The sequence below is a fragment of the Pseudophryne corroboree genome, chromosome 6 (assembly GCF_028390025.1).
Source record: "Pseudophryne corroboree isolate aPseCor3 chromosome 6, aPseCor3.hap2, whole genome shotgun sequence".
NCBI classification, from domain to species: domain Eukaryota; kingdom Metazoa; phylum Chordata; class Amphibia; order Anura; family Myobatrachidae; genus Pseudophryne; species Pseudophryne corroboree.
In genome coordinates this window covers 52,103,113-52,118,666 of record NC_086449.1, presented here as the reverse complement: position 1 = coordinate 52,118,666, position 15,554 = coordinate 52,103,113, and the positions used below count along the sequence as shown (strand labels likewise).

The window sequence follows — 15,554 nt, the reverse complement described above, 5'->3', positions numbered from 1 at the left end:
TGCTGGAATCATAACACCATCACGTGGAAGGCTTAGTGGTTGAGGATCCGGGGGCCTGATCCAGAAATCCAGCAGCCGCTGATTTATGGGATTTACCTCTATTACCTCTAGCTGCATTAGAGGCACCTCTGGCTCTGCCTCTAAATCTGGACACACGAAAGGACTGCAGAGAGGGTCCAGGATAGGGTCTTTTTGCCAGAGGTGCAGCAGATGGCAGATAGGTAGACTTACCCGCCGTAGCCTGAGAAATTCACTTGTTCAGTTCCTCCCCAAACAAGGCATCCCCTGTAAAAGGAAGATTTTCTACACCTTTCTTAGAATCGGCATCCACCAACCATTGCTGTAACCACAGGGTCCTGTGCGCCGAGACCGCCATAGCGGTGGAATGGGCATTAATTAGGCCTATCTCCTTGATTGCCTCACTCATGAAATTAGCAGCATGCTGTATATGTCATCTTTTCCTGAGGTAGAGAGTCCAACCCCTCAATTATAATACCAGACCATTTGTCCATAGCCCTTATGATCCTACCGCACACAATGGTGGTCTCTATGCGACCCTCAGTGCAGTGTAAATAGATTTAAGTGTAGTCTCAATTTTGTGGTCAGCAGGGTCTTTAAGAGAGCCCCAGGTACAGTCAGCACAATCAGTGGGTTCTCCCATACCTTCCTATCCTCAGGTGTAAATGGGAAAGAATTTAGCAACCATTTAGGGATTTTAAATTTTTTTGTCAGGATTGACCCATGCCTTCTTGAAGAGTGAGTTCAATTTCTTAGAGACAGGGAAGGTGGCTGTAGACTTTGGTTTTACATTGAAAAACAACTCTTCCTCAGGTTCTGTCTCTTTATCTGGTGTCAGAAATAAGCCTCCTCCTATCAAGTTCATTTAATTGTCTGTTCGTTACCATTTGTTTACCAATCGATTGGGAATCCCAAAAAGCAGACAACACACAGGATTATGGGGGTAATTCCAAGTTGATCGCAGCAGGAAATTTTTTAGCAGTTGGGCAAAACCATGTGCACTGCAGGGGAGGCAGATATAACATGTGCAGAGAGAGTTAGATTTGGGTGTGGTGTGTTCAATCTGCAATCTAAATTGCAGTGTAAAAATAAAGCAGCCAGTATTTACCCTGCACAGAAACAAAATAACCCACCCAAATCTAACTCTCTCGGCACATGTTATATCTGCCTCCCCTGCAGTGCACATGGTTTTGCCCAACTCCTAAAAAATTTCCTGCTGCGATAAACTTGGAATTACCCCCTATGTCGGCAAGATGAGACTGCCACTCGTTTAATCAGCAGGGCGTTACATAGCAAAAAGGTACTTGCATGCACACTTGCTACACGTCACATTTTAAAACAATAATGCATCTTTATTCAGAACTCACTAGCTGTCACCCTCCTTCGTGTTCTTTACAAGAAGTCTAAACACAGAGAAGCTGTCGAATAACATATTTTCAAGACTATAGCTACGACCTTGCTTCCCACAGAACGTACTATGAAATGTCAGCATTATTATGATTTCTCTACAAAGCATCTTTCTTATTCACTACAACATGGCTGCTACTTAAACAAAATGGCTGATAGCTGTTTAAGGTCAATTAATCTCTCTCAGTCCCTCTTATTCATAATAATATGACATTACAGTTGAGCTATAAGGCATTACACAATCTCTACCTACAAGAGTCTAGGCAAATAGTCTAGCTATAATGATGCTAAAGGTTATATTCCCGTAGGATCGTGCTTGTCACTCTATCCCACGGAAGGTAAAGAACCGTTCACATAATATCCATTAAGGTAGACTGTTCACGGCTCCTTCTTGCCAAGCTCTTCTGTAGTTTCTTAAACTTGGAGGTTTCACATCTTTGAGTTTACAGATTTCTTTCAAGCTGAAAGGAAAAGGAAACAAAATAGCATCTTAAAACACAGATATATGCAAATTGCCAAGCCAACAATTTTTAATAAAAACATCACTATTTCAACAATCTGCTCTTTGATCCCGCTAAACCAATTATCTGGGATTAAGCAGAACATTTCTCTAAACCACTTCTTGCACACTATTTGTTTCATTAGTAATAAATATACAACACATTCTTGGAGTTCTCTTCATACATATTTTAAAGAATGTCACACACTATTTTGTAGTATGTATTTGCTCCAAAGAAATGTAAAACCCTTATACGCTTATATGTAGTGGGGACAGATGTCCATTCCCCTCCTTTTCCAGATGTGAGCCCAGCATTTCTTAACTAACTGGTATCTTTGAAATCCTAGAGATTTCATGCTTTTTACTTTAATATGCTTAACACAAGATCTAGTGACTTTGATACCACACTCCTTAAACACTAAGCACTTGTATGTAACTTTGGATTGGTGGACATGCCAGTCCCTCTGCCCTCTCCTATGAAGGATATAGAGTATATTATGATTACAATAAGTACTGAAGTCCCCAATATAATGACCCATAGTGGCCTATTCAGTTTAGGCCCAATTAGTCTCTGCATGTTTGTGTATTTCATTGTTCAAACCTAACTTGAGCAAATTTGCAGTGGAACCCAAGTCTCTCTCTCTCCTTAATTCTCATAGAAGTGGGCGTGGTCAACAACACTCGATATGGACCATCAAATCTGGGCTCAAGTGACTTTTTCACGTGTCTTTCCAGATACACTCAATCTCCTGGTTAAAGCTCCTGAATCTGGGAGAGAGAGATCTGCTCCTGAATCTGGGAGAGAGGCAAAACTAGAAAATACAGAGGTGTCAGTTTCTTCAGTAAGACTTTTTAACATATGCGGACAAATTACCATATTTATGCTGTAACTCTTGGGGATAATAACATCCTATCTTAGGTATGCTACCAAACAATATTTCATAAGGTGAATAACCTATGGTTTTACTGAATATGGGTCTACTATTAACCGGTACTAAAAATAAACACTTTAGCATCCCTTTGTGGGTTCTGTGACACACCCACTAACCTGTGGGGGGATACATGGAATGCCTGGTGTATTTCTAAATCATACCTTATGTACTACTTTGTTTCTTTAATGAAATAAATACCGCTATCTGCTACTTTAGCTTCTGGTATTCCATATCTACACATATCTTCTGAAACTAGTTTTCTAGCTATTGGTTTTGCTGTGGCTTTTGCCATTGGCCAATAATCTGTAAATGACTGTGGCTACCATTACATCTTTTGCAGTTAGATATAGTCAATTTGCAGTCTTTGAAATGGAAAATAACTTTTTTGGGGATTGCTCCAAGGGTTGACTTGACCTTTTGTCCTGGATCGGACATTACATCTTTTGCAGTTAGATATAGTCAATTTGCAGTCTTTGAAATGGAAAATAACTTTTTTGGGGATTGCTCCAAGGGTTGACTTGACCTTTTGTCCTGGATCGGACATTTCAACATATTCACTAGGCTTGTACAAACTTGGTTGCATCTGGATAAAATTCCGGAGCTATCCATCTTCCATTAACTAAATTTTCCATTTGATCCTTTCCCAGGTGTGTAAGTCCATGGCTGACTTAACACATTAGTGAATATAAGCTTCTGGGTAAGCATAACTTCTCTTCTAATTTCCATAGGCCAGTTTCTTCTTCTTGTTTGGCTCCTCTTCTTTGCCATGCTGCTTTTTCTTCAGGACCTGCTTGTTCCTCAAATGTCTTCAAATCCTGTAGATCAGGCATTTGAGGCTTTGCTTCTTTCTGTTTCTTCTGTCTGTGTGATGTAGACTGCTACCTTCACTGGTTGTTTGGTTGATATCTTTTTTTCACAGGCTTCTTTCTCACTCTCTCCTGCTTGGTTCTGAAGTTCAATCAGCGTAGCATAATCAGGCATCTGGTCTGGCACTGGAATGGTTACTGTATAGGCTTGCCTTTCCTGCTAGTGGCATCTTGATGCCCTCTTGGCTTCAGCATCTCGCCAGGTTGTTCCCTCTTATTTCAGGAGTGTCATTTCTTGCGTGTGCCTGAATCTTCATTACTGCAACCTTTTCTGTGGCCCTTGCAGAGCTCTGAACTGGTGTCTGATCAGTGAAGCATGTTGTATGTCTTCGCCTCTTGCCTTCTTGAAGCCTCTGCTTTTCCATATCTGGCCTACACTCTTGTACTGGGATGGTAAGGATCCTGAATCCACAACTTCATGTTCAGTGGTCACTGCTTGTATAAGGATTTCCATCCTCATGAAACTTTTTGATTATTAGAATTATTCTCTTGCTCTTCTGGGCCATCCCTCTGGTCCTGCATCCATGATGATGTTTCTATCTTGATCTTCTGGACCACCTTCCTGGTCCTTATAATCCTCTTTTCTTGCTGATCCATCAGTAAATAATGAAGATAATCTGTTTCTCCCTCCTTTTGAAGCTGGAGATTCAACACCTTCATTTATTAATGCTGGAAAAAGGGTTGTTGGGCTGAGGGTAGTGCATCTTCTGATGGTTACATTTGTTGCACTCAGCAGTACTACTTCATACTTGGTCAGCCTTGCTGCTGACAGGTGTTTGATTTTTGCTTGTTGAAGCTTTTCTTAAACTCATGATTCAGCACTATGCCTGTGCTCTTGTACTAATTCTAGGACTGATGGTTTAGCACTGTGTCTGTGCTCTTGTACTTCTTCTAGGACTGATGGTTTAGCACTGTGTCTGTGCTCTTGTACTTCTTCTAGGACTGATGGTTTAGCACTATGCCTGTGCTCTTGTACTTCTAGGACTGATGGTTTAGCACTATGTCTGTGCTCTTGTACTTCTAGGACTGATGGTTTAGCACTATGTCTGTGCTCTTGTGCTTCTTCTAGGACTGATGGTTTAGCACTATGCCTGTGCTCTTGTACTTCTTCTAGGACTGCTTGTTTAGCACTATGTCTGTGCTCTTGTACTTCTTCTAGGACTGCTGGTTTAGCACTATGCCTGTGCTCTTGTACTTCTTCTAGGACTGATGGTTTAGCACTGTGTCTGTGCTCTTGTACTTCTTCTAGGACTGCTGGTTTAGCACTGTGTCTGTGCTCTTGTACTTCTAGGACTGATGGTTTAGCATTGTGTCTGTGCTCTTGTACTTCTAGGACTGCTGGTTTAGCACTGTGTCTGTGCTCTTGTACTTCTAGGACTGATGGTTTAGCACTGTGTCTGTGCTCTTGTACTTCTTCTAGGACTGCTGGTTTAGCACTGTGTCTGTGCTCTTGTACTTCTTCTAGGACTGCTGGTTTAGCACTGTGTCTGTGCTCTTGTACTTCTTCTAGGACTGCTGGTTTAGCACTATGCCTGTGCTCTTGTACTTCTTCTAGGACTGATGGTTTAGCACTGTGTCTGTGCTCTTGTACTTCTAGGACTGATGGTTTAGCACTGTGTCTGTGCTCTTGTACTTCTTCTAGGACTGATGGTTTACCACTGTGTCTGTGCTCTTGTACTTCTTCTAGGACTGCTGATTTAGCACTGTGTCTGTGCTCTTGTACTTCTTCTAGGACTGATGGTTTAGCACTGTGTCTGTGCTCTTGTACTTCTTCTAGGACTGCTGATTTAGCACTGTGTCTGTGCTCTTGTACTTCTTCTAGGACTGCTGGTTTAGCACTGTGTCTGTGCTCTTGTACTTCTTCTCGGACTGATGGTTTAGCACTGTGTCTGTGCTCTTGTACTTCTTCTAGGACTGCTGGTTTAGCACTGTGTCTGTGCTCTTGTACTTCTTCTAGGACTGCTGGTTTAGCACTATGCCTGTGCTCTTGTACTTCTTCTAGGACTGCTGGTTTAGCACTGTGTCTGTGCTCTTGTACTTCTAGGACTGATGGTTTAGCACTGTGTCTGTGCTCTTGTACTTCTTCTAGGACTGCTGGTTTAGCACTGTGTCTGTGCTCTTGTACTTCTTCTAGGACTGCTGGTTTAGCACTGTGTCTGTGCTCTTGTACTTCTTCTAGGACTGCTGGTTTAGCACTGTGTCTGTGCTCTTGTACTTCTTCTAGGACTGATGGTTTAGCACTGTGTCTGTGCTCTTGTACCTCTTCTAGGACTGCTGGTTTAGCACTATGCCTGTGCTCTTGTACTAATTCTAGGACTGCTGATTTAGCACTATGCCTGTGCTCTTGTCCTCTTCTAGGATAAATCACTTGGTGATATAGGCCCTCCCTGGGGTACTCTGGTCTAGCAGTATTGCTTACTTTCTGCCACAACTGGTACTGCGGGAATGAGGCAATACTGAACTTCTGTTTGAACTTGCTTCTAAACGGTTCTGTATCTCCTTTGATAAGTTGCTGGAAAGTTCAACTTCTGCTGGTGTATACTGTATTCTCGCTTGGATAAGCTTCAGTACATTGTACTTCAGCAAAGTCACTGGACATATACTCCGAGGTCAAGAACTGGACTGGTATTAGTGACTGTAGTTCTTGCATCTCCTGTCCCTTTAAGAGTTTCTGATATTACCAGTTCTTGTGATACCTGCCGCTGCGGTCTTCTGCGTCTGCACTGGTATGTTGAGGACTTCCCTTTGTGTTGCATGAAGGACACGCAGCCTTTTCCCCAGACATACTGAATACAGAAAACCACACAGTATTAGTGAATAAACACAGAAAACCCCAGACAGTCACAATGGAGTGACATAGAGAAGAAAGAGACCAGCACACAATACCACAGACAAAGCAGAGCTCTGCTGGGTATAATCAGAGCCTAAGTAAGGCAGTTGTGTATTACATTTCACCTATATCCTCCCCCCTATCTATAAAACCCCCTGGTACCAGTAGAATTGGTAATTCAGCAGGTTCTGTGGAGTAGCAGCGCTTGCATGCAGCCTGTAGTTCAGCAGCAGCTGGAAATGGTGCCTGTGAGCTGCTGGTCTCGCTCTCCGGGAAGCCCCACCCCTAGAATGGTGCACGGTCCCTTACAAGTTTTATACTGGCTTTGTGTTCATTACATGTGAAAATTAGAAGTTTATACCCCTTATACCTCAGCGGGCACTGCAGACAGGTGCCCACCACCCTCTATGCCGCCATTTTCACCGGGGACATGCTATCCGGGACCCTGGTGTCTGCACTCACTGCACTGCATCTTCGGCATCTGTTGGGTGGTGGCATGCAGCCGGAGTGTGCGCATACCCTGAAACAGCGCCTCAGGAGCTTAATGTCCTGTCAGCGGGGATACAAAACATTAACCCTATAGGAGGTTTGTTAGGTCCCCCCTAAGTCCCACGATGCAGGGAGACTGGTGCCAGCCAGTGCTGCCTGAAAAAAACAAACTAAAATACATTTCTGAAGAAAACTCTCTGGAGCTCCAGAGGAATGCACCCGGCTCCTTGGGCACATTTTTCAAACTGGGTCTGCAGAAGGGGCATAGAGGGGAGGAGCCAGCACACACTAATGATTTCTTAAAGTGCCAGTCTCCAATGGACCTGATCTATACGCCATGGTAAATACGTTTCCCAGTATCCCCTAGGACGTTAGAGAAAATAAGAATCCTCATCAGTGACTCCTCAGCAGTTACACAAATCACTGTTTTTGCAAACAAACTCACTCCTGGTATAATCTGAACAATCCGGGAGATTTGATTTACAAACATGGCAGCAGGAGATTTGACTGAAGCGGGAGCCTGAGGTAGGTGAGTGCAAGATTGAGTGGTGGAATCCTGAGGTTCCCCTTACAGTAAACTTCCCAGTCACAGGTGAGCAGAGTGCGGTCTGTAACAGGTATAGGTAGTTGGGAGCAATTTCCTGACAAGATAACAGTGATGTATTGTGGGTTATTTGATCGGTTGTTAAATCAGGGAATCAGTAGAGACTGACAGTCCTATGTTATGTATGTTTCTTATCACACCATTCTCTTCCCAGAGCTGTCGTCAGCCCAATTCTCCCCCTACTCAGAAAGCAATGGGTCTGTGGTCACTCAGAATGGCCGAGGCTGAGACGGTATCGGTATGATAGGTCAACACTCAATAGGTCAACAGGCCTCTGGTTGCTGGGTTCAAAGGGTCAACATGACAATAGTTACAATTTTTGGTGGGTTTAATTTTTTTTTTTTTTACTTTTGCTCAATTTACAATCCATGTCACAAAGGATTACCTGTAGTAAGCCGGAAGCATGGCGAGTGAAGCGATTCTACTAATGGTGGTCACATGGTTAAACAATGAAAATAAAACGTGTCAACCATTTCTGTGTCCACCTTTTGTTCCTGTCGACCTTATATACGGTCTACCTTTAACCTGTTGACCTTTTGACCATGTTGGCCTCATACCCATTGGTTGTCGACTTAATTACTGTAGATCTTTTAATCCACACCCACTGACACGCAGGAGATGGAGGTTTTTTTCGCCACCACTCCCCTTTACCTCCCACAAAACGGCCACTTCCTGTCATTCACTTGTGATTGAATATTCACTGTGAGCGTAATCACAAATCAATTGTGCATTTTAACTGCCGCAGTGGCATAGCATACAACAAAGGATCAGGCTCACTATCGATGGATTTCCTCCTCCTCTCCCCGTCCATTATCCATTGGACTCCCTGCACTGGGATGTGTATATGTAACTGGTGTGGTCCTCTTCAGGAGAGATTCTTTTTACTCTTTCCCGCCACCCCTCTCTTGGAGCATCTCTGAGATGGTACCTTGCTGTCTGTATACTTATACTGGTACTGAAACACATTGGGATCACATAAGAAGCACAAGTGCAAGGTAAAACCTCGTGACTGGAACAAAAACACCACGCCCACAAATACACTCTCACTTTATTTATACAGGAACATTTCAAATGAATGACTGAGGACCTGGTGCCGCTTAGGAGAGTTAGGGGCCTATTTATCACCATCCACATCCAGGATGCGGATGACAGGTGATAAAATCCCCCAAACTCGCACTGCGATAATACATTACATCGCAGGGATGTATCAATTATTGCATGCAGGAACAGAGCTTGCGGTCAAGCTCTGTCCCTTCGATGTCTCTTCGCATCAGCATTGGGGTATTTTTCGTAAAAAATACCCGATGTCAATATACTCACCTGTCCAGGGAGCCAGTCCGCGCTGCTTCAGGAGGCTGCTGGGCGCCGGGTCCTTCTCCTGCGCTGTGACCCCTGGTGCTGTAAAGTGCACTGCCATTTTGCAGCATCACTTTACTGCACCGGAGTCACAGCGCAGCATATAGGGGACCCGGTGCCCAGCAGTGCTCACCAGAGCAGCGGACATCGGCTCCCTGGACAGGTGAGTGTGGGGTTTTTTTTTTACTTTTTGTTTTTATTTCTACACTGTGATCAGCTTGTGTGTCCATCGGACACACATAGCTGATCACTCTGCCGGGTACCCGCTCAGCTTTCTCTGCCATGGGGCAGAGAAAGCTGGGCAAATGCCACATTATCGCAGTGCTGCCCTGTGAACTTGCCCGCCTGAGCTGGCGAGATTATCACAGGGCACACTGCGATATTTTTTTACATTTTTATTTTTAGTACCTTTGGCCACATCACATTTCCCATTATAAGTATGGGGAATGTGATGCGGGTTACTAAAAAACAGTTAATTAAAGGTTTTGGAGCAGTACATTCAGGTGATACTAAAATAATGTGAATAGGGTGTGACTGTTGTTTTTATATATAAATCTTTTTATGCTTATTTGCTCTCGGTGATGGTATCAGAAAATCCCTTCTTTATGATTATTGTATTATTTATTCTAGACCCTTTGCCCTTCTCTGGTAAATTTACTTCCCCTCCCAAAGGGGTGGTCTTCAGGTTGCCGGTGGCCAGGCTCCCAATGACCACCATACTGGCGCTGGAATCCTGACCGTTAGTATACCGACAACTTTTCTCCCTCTTGAGGGTCCATGACCCCCCTGGAGGTAAAACAGATAGCGTGGCACGCCCCCAAAGGGGCTCATTTGTGCTCGCCCAGCTGTCGTATGCCGGCGGTTGGGATTCCGGCACTGGTATGCTGGTCGCCGGGAGCCCGACCGCTGGCAACACATACTACACCCCTCCCAAAGCATCTGTTCCTGCTCCCTCCTTTTCTTTTTGCCATTACTCTCTCTCCACTTACTCATCATCCCTACTATCCATATGATCCTCCACTACACTTAGTGGTTTATTTAGGAAGCACTGGGTTGTAAGACCCAACACTACTGTTTGTGTTTATACTAGAGGTTCTCAAACACTGTCCTCAAGGCGCCCCAATGGTCCAAGTTTTAGGTATATCCATGGCTCAGCAGAAATGGGTTAATCAAATTGACTGAGGTGCTAAGTAAATCACCTTTGGTCAAGCATGGATATATTTTAAACCTGGACTGTTGGGGTGCCTTGAGGTCTGCGTTTGAGAACCTCTGGTTTATACCCAATATTTAAAAGGACAGTGCTTTTACTAGCTAGATATGGGTAATAAAATCATTGCCCTTTTAAATTTTGGGCATAGCCATAAACACAATCAGATGTGGTGGGTACCTTCTCTGTGATATGTAATACATCCCTAATGGCTTCTATCATCAGTTGCACCCCTTTAGCCAGGGTAACCCCCCCCCCCCTTGCATATCCCCATCACCATTCCCTGTATCAGAGTTGGTATCAGTGCCGACTTGCATAATCAGGGCAAGTGTACGCTTTTGTGGGTATGAAGGTGGGTGTCTTGATGAAGTAGTGGGATACATCACATCCTCCGCAGATTTTCTCAAAAACTGCATTTCTTTTTCAGTATGTGACACCTTAGCTGAAATCTTTGATATTATTCCTTGTAAAGAATCCACCCATGCGGGTTCGGTTTCAGAAGGCTGAGAAATTACATTGCAGTCTTGAGTACATGCTATCAACTCCTCAGGAGAAGATAAAAACTCTGCAGCACAGGACACAGAGTCCTTAGACATGGTAATATGAGATACACACACACACACACACACACACAGATGTCAGACACAGTTTCCCTCAGAGTATTTCAGAGAGCCACCGAGTATAAGGAACCAGCCACACCGTGACCTCTGAAGCCTTTATTATGATATAACCTTTGGTACTATTTAGGTAACCTTAATAGGTTAACTAATCTGTGCTACACTTCCCCCGCAGGGACCTATATAAAAGTGTCCCCTGGCTGTGGCATTATCTCTCTGGCTAGTGGAGCCCGGTGCTGGTTTTAAAAATACGGGGGACCCCTACGTCTTTTCTCCCCCATATTTTTGGAACCAGGACTGGCCCAAGAGCCCAGTGCTGGTTGTATAAATATGGGGGGACCCTACGCATTTTCCCCCTGTATTTTTACAACCAGGGCCGACTCAAAGAGCCCGAGGCTTGTTATGATTAGGAGGGGGGACCCCACGCAATTTTTTTTGTTTTCATTTTAACACTTTCACACCCCTTTCCACAGATAAGCAAAGAAATAAATACAAAATCACTGACAAGATCTCACCTCGTGGGGTATTAATGATCTTGAGAACGGTGAGGAATCGGCCCAGAACAACACGGGAGGACCTGGTCAATGACCTCAAGAGAGCTGGACCACAGTCACAAAGGTTACCATTAGTAACACACTACGTCATCATGGATTGAAATCCTACAGTGCCCAAAAGATCCCCCTGCTTAAGCCAGCACATGTCCAGGCCCGTCTAAAGTTAGCCAGTGACCATCTGAATGATCCAGAGGAGGATTGGGAGAAAGTAAAGTTGTCAGATGAGAACAAAATCAAACTTTTTGGTATAAACTCCACTCGCCGTGTTTGAAAGAGACAAGAATAATGAATGACATCCCAAGAACACCATACCCACTGTGAAGCATGGGGGTGGAAACATTATGCTTTTGGGCTCCTTTTCTGTAAAGGGGACAGGATGCCTGATCCGTGTTAAGGATAGGATAAATGGGGCCATGTATTGTGAGATTTTTGGCAAAAACCTCCTTCCCTCAGTAAGAGCATTGAAGATGGAACGTGGCTGGGTCCTCCAGCATGACAATGACCCCAAACACACCGCCCGAGCAACTAAGGAGTGGCTCCGTAAGAAGCATTTCAAGGTCCTGGAGTGGCCTAGCCAGTATGCAGACCTCAACCCAATAGAAAATCTGTGGAGGGAGTTGAAAGTCTAAGTTGCCCGGCGACAGCCCCAAAACATGACAGATCTAGAGAAGATCTGCATGGATGAGTGGGCCAAAATACCTGCTGCAGTGTGTGCAGACCTGGTCAAGAACTACAGGAAACGTTTGACCTCTGTAATTGCCAACCGAGGTTATATTACAAAGTGTTGAGTTAAACTTTTTGATTGTCCACATATTTATTTTCTGCAAAAATATACAAATAAATTGTTTACAAATCATACAATGTGATTTCCTGTTTTTTTCAGATTCTGTCTCACAGTTGAAGTGTATCTATGATGGAAATTACAAACCTCTCATCTTTTTAAGTGGGTCAACTTGCACAATCGGTGGCTGTCCAAATACTCTTTTTGCCCCACTGTATGTGCAACATCATAAGTTCTAAAAAAACTCCCACCTTAGTAAATTTACCCTTTTGAGAGCAATATCTCCCCTTCTAACTACATATTACTGATAAAAAGGTATTTCCCTCTGTCTCCGCTAGGAGCAGCAGCAGCAGATACTGTAGCTCACTGCAGCAGACACACAACCGAGATAAAAATAAGTGGCGGTGACAAGAGAGTAGGGGGCTTGTGTGCAGACTCCAGGGGTCCCCTCCTCTCCACAATGCCATAGGTTCCAGAATTGTGCCAGACTCTACTGTGCATGTGCGATGGCCATGTTGAGAGTGATTTTTGCTGAGGCTGCTGCAGCGCCCATCATGGGACTCCAGAAAGGTATGAAAAGAACATGGGTGCAGTGTGGGCCCCCGGACCTAGGGGCCCATGTGCACCACACACATTGCACCCATGATAGAAATGCCAGCTGCAATGACAGGAGCTCCTGTAGGTAACTATGGGGTTAGGAGGATGTGTGTGAAGTGTATGCTGTGGGTGTGCAGGAGGGTGTGTGGGAAATGCTGTGGGTGATCAGAAGGGTGTGTGTGAGAATCTGGTTCTAGTAGAGACATGCTGTATGTGATTATGGTGTGTGTGCATGTAGGGGATCATGCTGTGTTGGGTATATAAGGGACAAGCTGTATATAAGCAGGTGTGTACATATGAATAATATGGGTGAGCAGGAAAGGCAGTGGAATAGCAACAGGGTGGGGGCATGGCCACTAATGCTCTCGCCAGTGTTATGCAGATTACATGTTGTCTAGCCATCCGCATGTAATCTGCTGAAAATTTCCCTCCAAAAATGGCCACCTCCTAGGAGGAGACAGATACTAGAGGTTTGACTTGACCTCTAGCATCTGTAAGGACAGTGCCAGCAATGCTGGCATGGCCGGCAGTAGATGCAGAAAGCTGCATCTTCTGTTGTGAAGCCCCTGACAATGAGCATGAAACCCAGTGCATGAAGCTACTGACAAAGTGCAAGAAATCCAGAGCATGAAACCCGTGGCAACGAGCATGAAACCCCTGGCAACAAGCATGAAATCCCTGGCAACAAGCATGAAACCCAGAGCATGAAACCCCTGGCAACAAGCATGTAACCCATTTTGTATAGTATGCATAACAGTGTGTGGCATATTGTGTAATAGGCAATACAGTGTGTGGCATAATGTATAATGGGCATTAGTGTGTGTGTGTGTGTGTGTGTGTGTGTGTGTGTGTGTGTGTGTGTGTGTGGCATATTATGTAATGGGGATTATGGTGTGTGTCATGTGCAATGGATATTATGGTGTGTGGCATATTATGTAATGGGGATTATGGTGTGTGGCATAATGTGCAATGGATATTATGGTGTGTGGCATATTATGTAATGGGGATTATGGTGTGTAGCATATTGTGTAATGGATATTATGGTGTGTGACATAATGTGTAATGGTAATTACAGTATGTGGCATAATGTGTAAGAGACATCATTTGTAATTTGTAAAGGGAATTATGATAAGGAGCAAAATTTATTGTTACACCACTATGGAGAGGGCATGTTAGGAACATGCTGTGGGTTAAAAGGATGGGCAGTGTTAGAGAAACACTGGATTAACTGGGACATATGATGGTCATGCATTGGAGAATGTGTGGGACATGCAGTTTGTGAGCAAGAACTGTCATAAGAGAGACTGTCAGTGAGTAGGGAGCATGTGATAAATGTTCTGTGGGGGGAGTTAGGAGGGTGGTATGCTGTGGCTGAGCAGGAGGGGATGTGCAATGGACATGCTGTAGGTGTACAGAAGGGGCATGTGAGGGACATGCTGTAGGTGAGCAGGGGTGTGTGAGGGACAGGCATTGGAGAGAACATGTGTGGGACATGCTATGGGTGATCAGTAAGGAGCGTGTCATATGCAATGAAGGGTGTTTGTGAGGGACATGCTATGGGTTAGTAGGAAAGGTCATGTGAGTCACATATTATGGGTCAGCAGGAAGTGGCATGTAAGAGGGAGAATTGGGGCATTTGAAGGACATGCTGTGGGTGAGGACTTGTACACGTGAGGGTCATGCTGTAGGGGAGAAGGGGTGCATGTGAAAAACATGCTGTGTGTATGACGTTGGGATGTGAGGGACATACTGTGGATGAGGAGAAGAGGGATATGTGAGGGACATGCTGTGTGTGAGAAGGAGGGGGCATTTGAGGGACATGCTGAGGGTTAGCAAGAGGGGGCATTGAGGAACATACTGATGGTGAGCTGGGACATGCAATTGAGAGAGCTTGAGAGGGACATGCTATGGTTAGTAGGAAAGGTCATGCGAGTGGTATGCTGGGAGTAAGCAGGAGGTATAAGGAACATGTGGTTAAGCAGATGGGAGCCATGTTAAGGACATGCTGTAGGTGAGGAGTTGGGCATGTTTGGCACATGCTGTGGATGAGAAGAAGAGGAACATGAGCAGGATAGGGCATGTGGGAAATATGCTGTGGGTGAGCAGGACAAGACATGAGAGGGACACACCATGGGTGAGAAGAATGGGACATGAGGAACATGCTATGGGTGGGCAGTAAGGAGCATGTAAGTGACATGCAATGGAGGGGGATTGTGAGGAACATGCTATGGGTTATTAGGAAAGGTCATGTGAGTGACATACTGTGGATTGGCAGGAGGTGGCAGGTAAGGGGAAGGATGGGGGCATATGCAAAATATGCTGTGGGTGAGGAATTGTACATATGGTGTGAGGTTGTTATGAGAGAGACATGCTGTGGATGAGGGGCAGAGGGATATGTGAGGGACATGCTGTTTGTGGGAAGGATGAGGCGTATGAGTGATGTACTGTGGGTGAGCTGGGACATTCAGTTGAGAGAGCTTGTGAGGGACATGCTGTGGGGGGTATTTGAGGGACATGCTACGGGTTAGAAGGACAGGTCATGTGAGGCACATGCTGTGGATGAGAAGAAGAGGGACATGAGCAGGAAGCAACATGTAAGGAATTTGCTGGAGGTGAGAAGGAAGGGACACAATGTGGGTGAGAAGAATGGGGCATGTGAGGGACATGCGGTGGGTGAGCAGGAGAGGGTAAGTGATGGACGTGCTCTAGGTGAGCAGGAGGGGGCATGTGAGGAATATGCTGTAGGTGAGCAGGAGAGGGTAAGTGAGGGACGTGCTCTAGGTAAGGAGGAGGGGGC

At 44.8% G+C, this 15,554-nt stretch overlaps 1 long non-coding RNA gene across 1 annotated transcript in view; it reads right to left on the bottom strand.

Moving 5' to 3' along the window:
- Nucleotides 1-1,349: 1,349 nt before the first annotated feature.
- Nucleotides 1,350-15,554, bottom strand: part of LOC134936093 (uncharacterized) — a 41,473-nt gene continuing 27,268 nt past the window's right edge. Inside the window, exon 5 of the long non-coding RNA XR_010180451.1 lies at nt 1,350-1,886. This is a non-coding gene — a long non-coding RNA (uncharacterized LOC134936093). The remainder of the gene's footprint in view (nt 1,887-15,554) is intronic.